This window comes from Electrophorus electricus, chromosome 16, assembly GCF_041902795.1.
Source record: "Electrophorus electricus isolate QZ-2024a chromosome 16, ASM4190279v1, whole genome shotgun sequence".
In the NCBI taxonomy this organism is placed as follows: Eukaryota; Metazoa; Chordata; class Actinopteri; order Gymnotiformes; family Gymnotidae; genus Electrophorus; species Electrophorus electricus.
The window spans coordinates 25,591,425-25,598,664 of NC_137512.1; positions in this window are offsets into that span (position 1 = coordinate 25,591,425).

A 7,240-nucleotide genomic window follows, 5' to 3' on the forward strand; every position below is an offset into this window, starting at 1 on the left:
GAAAAGTGTGAACGAGGGATGGAGAGGAAGAGGAGAGTGAACGAGGGATAAAGAGGAAAAGAGGAGAGTGAACGAGGGATAAAGAGAGTGAACGAGGGATGGAGAGGAAAACTGAACGAGGGATGGAGAGGAAAAGAGGAGAGTGAACGAGGGATGGAGAGGAAAAGTGAATGAGGGATGGAGAGGAAAAGGAGCATGAACGAGGGATGGACAGGAAAAGGAGCATGAACGAGGGATGGAGAGGAAAAGGAGCATGAACGAGGGATGGAGAGGAAAGGAGAGTAAACAAGGGATGGAGAGGAAAAGTGGAGCGTGAACGAGGGATGGAGAGGAAAAGAGAGTGAACGAGGGATGGAGAGGAAAAGAGGAGCGTGAACGAGGGAGGGAGAGGAAAAGTGAACGAGGGATGAGGGGAGAGAAGGAGAGTGTGAACGAGGGATGGAGAGGAAAAGTGTGAACGAGGGATGGAGAGGAAAAGTGTGAACCAGGGATCGAGAGGAAGAGTGAACGAGGGATGGAGAGGAAAAGTGGAGCGTGAACGAGGGATGGAGAGGAAAAGTGGAGCGTGAACGAGGGATGGAGAGGAAAAGTGGAGCGTGAACGAGGGATGGAGAGGAAAAGAGGAGCGTGAACGAGGGATGGAGAGGAAAACTGAACGAGGGATGGAGAGGAAAAGAGGAGAGTGAACGAGGGATAAAGAGGAGAGTGAACGAGGGATGGAGAGGAAAACTGAACGAGGGATGGACAGGAAAAGGAGCATGAACGAGGGAAAAGTGGAGCGTTAACGAGGGATGGAGAGGAAAAGAGGAGAGTGAACGAGGGATGAAGGAGAGTGAACGAGGGATGGAGAGGAAAAGTGAATGAGGGATGGAGAGGATAAGGAGCATGAACGAGGGATGGAGAGGAAAAGGAGCATGAACGAGGGATGGAGAGGAAAAGTGGAGCGTGAACGAGGGATGGAGAGGAAAAGTGGAGCGTGAACGAGGGATGGAGAGGAAAAGTGGAGCGTGAACGAGGGATGGAGAGGAAAAGAGGAGCGTGAACGAGGGATGGAGAGGAAAACTGAACGAGGGATGGAGAGGAAAAGAGGAGAGTGAACGAGGGATAAAGAGGAGAGTGAACGAGGGATGGAGAGGAAAACTGAACAAGGGATGGACAGGAAAAGGAGCATGAACGAGGGATGGACAAGAAAAGGAGCATGAACGAGGGATGGAGAGGAAAAGGAGCATGAACGAGGGAAAAGTGGAGCGTTAACGAGGGATGGAGAGGAAAAGAGGAGAGTGAACGAGGGATGAAGGAGAGTGAACGAGGGATGGAGAGGAAAAGTGAATGAGGGATGGAGAGGATAAGGAGCATGAACGAGGGATGGAGAGGAAAAGGAGCATGAACGAGGGATGGACAGGAAAAGGAGCATGAACGAGGGATGCAGAGGAAAAGGAGCATGAACGAGGGATGGAGAGGAAAAGGAGCATGAACGAGGGATGGATAGGAAAAGTGGAGCGTGAACGAGGGATGAGAGGAGAGAAGGAGAGTGTGAACGAGGGATGGAGAGGAAAACTGAAGGAGGGATGGAGAGGAAAAGGAGCATGAACGAGGGATGGACAGGAAAAGGAGCATGAACGAGGGATGGAGAGGAAAAGGAGCATGAACGAGGGAAAAGTGGAGCGTGAACGAGGGATGGAGAGGAAAAGAGGAGAGTGAACGAGGGATGAAGGAGAGTGAACGAGGGATGGACAGGAAAAGGAGCATGAACGAGGGATGGACAGGAAAAGGAGCATGAACGAGGGATGGACAGGAAAAGGAGCATGAACGAGGGAAAAGTGGAGCGTGAACGAGGGATGGAGAGGAAAAGAGGAGAGTGAACGAGGGATGAAGGAGAGTGAACGAGGGATGGAGAGGAAAAGTGAACGAGGGATGAAGAGGAAAAGGAGAGTGAACGAGGGAAAAGTGGAGCGTGAACGAGGGATGGAGAGGAAAAGAGGAGAGTGAACGAGGGATGAAGGAGAGTGAACGAGGGATGGAGAGGAAAAGTGAACGAGGGATGAAGAGGAAAAGGAGCATGAACGAGGGAAAAGTGGAGCGTGAACGAGGGATGGAGAGGAAAAGAGGAGAGTGAACGAGGGATGAAGGAGAGTGAACGAGGGATGGAGAGGAAAAGTGAACGAGGGATGAAGAGGAAAAGGAGAGTGAACGAGGGATGGAGAGGACAAGTGAACGAGGGATGAGAGGAGAGGAGAGTGTGAACGAGGGATGGAGAGGAAAAGAGGAGAGTGAACGAGGGATGGAGAGGAAAAGTGTGAACGAGGGATGGAAAGGAGAGGAGAGTGAACGAGGGATGAATAGGAAAAGGAGAGTGAACGAGGGATGAAGAGGAAAAGGAGAGTGAACGAGGGATGAAGAGGAAAAGGAGAGTGAACGAGGGATGAAGAGGACAAGTGAACGAGGGATGAGAGGAGAGAAGGAGAGTGTGAACGAGGGATGGAGAGGAAAAGTGTGAATGAGGGATGGAGAGGAGAGAAGAAGTGAACGAGAGATGAAGAGGAGAGTGAACGAGGGATGGAGAGGAAAAATGTGAACGAGGGATGGAGAGGAAAAGTGGAGCGTGAACGAGGGATGGAGAGGAAAAGTGGAGCGTGAACGAGGGATGGAGAGGAAAAGTGGAGCGTGAACGAGGGATGGAGAGGAAAAGTGCGAACCAGGGATCGAGAGGAAGAGTGAACGAGGGATGGAGAGGAAAAGTGGAGCGTGAACGAGGGATGGAGAGGAAAAGTGGAGCGTGAACGAGGGATGGAGAGGAAAAGTGGAGCGTGAACGAGGGATGGAGAGGAAAAGTGGAGCGTGAACGAGGGATGGAGAGGAAAAGAGGAGCGTGAACGAGGGATGGAGAAGAAAAGAGGAGCGTGAACGAGGGACGGAGAGGAAAAGTGTGAACGAGGGATGGAGAGGAAGAGGAGAGTGAACGAGGGATAAAGAGGAAAAGAGGAGAGTGAACGAGGGATAAAGAGAGTGAACGAGGGATGGAGAGGAAAACTGAACGAGGGATGGAGAGGAAAAGAGGAGAGTGAACGAGGGATGGAGAGGAAAAGTGAATGAGGGATGGAGAGGAAAAGGAGCATGAACGAGGGATGGAGAGGATAAGGAGCATGAACGAGGGATGGAGAGGAAAAGGAGCATGAACGAGGGATGGAGAGGAAAAGTGGAGCGTGAACGAGGGATGGAGAGGAAAAGTGGAGCGTGAACGAGGGATGGAGAGGAAAAGTGGAGCGTGAACGAGGGATGGAGAGGAAAAGAGGAGCGTGAACGAGGGATGGAGAGGAAAACTGAACGAGGGATGGAGAGGAAAAGAGGAGAGTGAACGAGGGATAAAGAGGAGAGTGAACGAGGGATGGAGAGGAAAACTGAACAAGGGATGGACAGGAAAAGGAGCATGAACGAGGGATGGACAAGAAAAGGAGCATGAACGAGGGATGGAGAGGAAAAGGAGCATGAACGAGGGAAAAGTGGAGCGTTAACGAGGGATGGAGAGGAAAAGAGGAGAGTGAACGAGGGATGAAGGAGAGTGAACGAGGGATGGAGAGGAAAAGTGAATGAGGGATGGAGAGGATAAGGAGCATGAACGAGGGATGGAGAGGAAAAGGAGCATGAACGAGGGATGGACAGGAAAAGGAGCATGAACGAGGGATGCAGAGGAAAAGGAGCATGAACGAGGGATGGAGAGGAAAAGGAGCATGAACGAGGGATGGAGAGGAAAAGTGGAGCGTGAACGAGGGATGAGAGGAGAGAAGGAGAGTGTGAACGAGGGATGGAGAGGAAAACTGAAGGAGGGATGGAGAGGAAAAGGAGCATGAACGAGGGATGGACAGGAAAAGGAGCATGAACGAGGGATGGAGAGGAAAAGGAGCATGAACGAGGGAAAAGTGGAGCGTGAACGAGGGATGGAGAGGAAAAGAGGAGAGTGAACGAGGGATGAAGGAGAGTGAACGAGGGATGGACAGGAAAAGGAGCATGAACGAGGGATGGACAGGAAAAGGAGCATGAACGAGGGATGGACAGGAAAAGGAGCATGAACGAGGGAAAAGTGGAGCGTGAACGAGGGATGGAGAGGAAAAGAGGAGAGTGAACGAGGGATGAAGGAGAGTGAACGAGGGATGGAGAGGAAAAGTGAACGAGGGATGAAGAGGAAAAGGAGAGTGAACGAGGGAAAAGTGGAGCGTGAACGAGGGATGGAGAGGAAAAGAGGAGAGTGAACGAGGGATGAAGGAGAGTGAACGAGGGATGGAGAGGAAAAGTGAACGAGGGATGAAGAGGAAAAGGAGCATGAACGAGGGAAAAGTGGAGCGTGAACGAGGGATGGAGAGGAAAAGAGGAGAGTGAACGAGGGATGAAGGAGAGTGAACGAGGGATGGAGAGGAAAAGTGAACGAGGGATGAAGAGGAAAAGGAGAGTGAACGAGGGATGGAGAGGACAAGTGAACGAGGGATGAGAGGAGAGGAGAGTGTGAACGAGGGATGGAGAGGAAAAGAGGAGAGTGAACGAGGGATGGAGAGGAAAAGTGTGAACGAGGGATGGAAAGGAGAGGAGAGTGAACGAGGGATGAATAGGAAAAGGAGAGTGAACGAGGGATGAAGAGGAAAAGGAGAGTGAACGAGGGATGAAGAGGAAAAGGAGAGTGAACGAGGGATGAAGAGGACAAGTGAACGAGGGATGAGAGGAGAGAAGGAGAGTGTGAACGAGGGATGGAGAGGAAAAGTGTGAATGAGGGATGGAGAGGAGAGAAGAAGTGAACGAGAGATGAAGAGGAGAGTGAACGAGGGATGGAGAGGAAAAATGTGAACGAGGGATGGAGAGGAAAAGTGGAGCGTGAACGAGGGATGGAGAGGAAAAGTGGAGCGTGAACGAGGGATGGAGAGGAAAAGTGGAGCGTGAACGAGGGATGGAGAGGAAAAGAGGAGCGTGAACGAGGGATGGAGAAGAAAAGAGGAGCGTGAACGAGGGACGGAGAGGAAAAGTGTGAACGAGGGATGGAGAGGAAGAGGAGAGTGAACGAGGGATAAAGAGGAAAAGAGGAGAGTGAACGAGGGATAAAGAGAGTGAACGAGGGATGGAGAGGAAAACTGAACGAGGGATGGAGAGGAAAAGAGGAGAGTGAACGAGGGATGGAGAGGAAAAGTGAATGAGGGATGGAGAGGAAAAGGAGCATGAACGAGGGATGGACAGGAAAAGGAGCATGAACGAGGGATGGAGAGGAAAAGGAGCATGAACGAGGGATGGAGAGGAAAGGAGAGTAAACAAGGGATGGAGAGGAAAAGTGGAGCGTGAACGAGGGATGGAGAGGAAAAGAGAGTGAACGAGGGATGGAGAGGAAAAGAGGAGCGTGAACGAGGGAGGGAGAGGAAAAGTGAACGAGGGATGAGGGGAGAGAAGGAGAGTGTGAACGAGGGATGGAGAGGAAAAGTGTGAACGAGGGATGGAGAGGAAAAGTGTGAACCAGGGATCGAGAGGAAGAGTGAACGAGGGATGGAGAGGAAAAGTGGAGCGTGAACGAGGGATGGAGAGGAAAAGTGGAGCGTGAACGAGGGATGGAGAGGAAAAGTGGAGCGTGAACGAGGGATGGAGAGGAAAAGAGGAGCGTGAACGAGGGATGGAGAGGAAAACTGAACGAGGGATGGAGAGGAAAAGAGGAGAGTGAACGAGGGATAAAGAGGAGAGTGAACGAGGGATGGAGAGGAAAACTGAACGAGGGATGGACAGGAAAAGGAGCATGAACGAGGGAAAAGTGGAGCGTTAACGAGGGATGGAGAGGAAAAGAGGAGAGTGAACGAGGGATGAAGGAGAGTGAACGAGGGATGGAGAGGAAAAGTGAATGAGGGATGGAGAGGATAAGGAGCATGAACGAGGGATGGAGAGGAAAAGGAGCATGAACGAGGGATGGAGAGGAAAAGTGGAGCGTGAACGAGGGATGGAGAGGAAAAGTGGAGCGTGAACGAGGGATGGAGAGGAAAAGTGGAGCGTGAACGAGGGATGGAGAGGAAAAGAGGAGCGTGAACGAGGGATGGAGAGGAAAACTGAACGAGGGATGGAGAGGAAAAGAGGAGAGTGAACGAGGGATAAAGAGGAGAGTGAACGAGGGATGGAGAGGAAAACTGAACAAGGGATGGACAGGAAAAGGAGCATGAACGAGGGATGGACAAGAAAAGGAGCATGAACGAGGGATGGAGAGGAAAAGGAGCATGAACGAGGGAAAAGTGGAGCGTTAACGAGGGATGGAGAGGAAAAGAGGAGAGTGAACGAGGGATGAAGGAGAGTGAACGAGGGATGGAGAGGAAAAGTGAATGAGGGATGGAGAGGATAAGGAGCATGAACGAGGGATGGAGAGGAAAAGGAGCATGAACGAGGGATGGACAGGAAAAGGAGCATGAACGAGGGATGCAGAGGAAAAGGAGCATGAACGAGGGATGGAGAGGAAAAGGAGCATGAACGAGGGATGGAGAGGAAAAGTGGAGCGTGAACGAGGGATGAGAGGAGAGAAGGAGAGTGTGAACGAGGGATGGAGAGGAAAACTGAAGGAGGGATGGAGAGGAAAAGGAGCATGAACGAGGGATGGACAGGAAAAGGAGCATGAACGAGGGATGGAGAGGAAAAGGAGCATGAACGAGGGAAAAGTGGAGCGTGAACGAGGGATGGAGAGGAAAAGAGGAGAGTGAACGAGGGATGAAGGAGAGTGAACGAGGGATGGACAGGAAAAGGAGCATGAACGAGGGATGGACAGGAAAAGGAGCATGAACGAGGGATGGACAGGAAAAGGAGCATGAACGAGGGAAAAGTGGAGCGTGAACGAGGGATGGAGAGGAAAAGAGGAGAGTGAACGAGGGATGAAGGAGAGTGAACGAGGGATGGAGAGGAAAAGTGAACGAGGGATGAAGAGGAAAAGGAGAGTGAACGAGGGAAAAGTGGAGCGTGAACGAGGGATGGAGAGGAAAAGAGGAGAGTGAACGAGGGATGAAGGAGAGTGAACGAGGGATGGAGAGGAAAAGTGAACGAGGGATGAAGAGGAAAAGGAGCATGAACGAGGGAAAAGTGGAGCGTGAACGAGGGATGGAGAGGAAAAGAGGAGAGTGAACGAGGGATGAAGGAGAGTGAACGAGGGATGGAGAGGAAAAGTGAACGAGGGATGAAGAGGAAAAGGAGAGTGAACGAGGGATGGAGAGGACAAGTGAACGAGGGATGAGAGGAGAGGAGA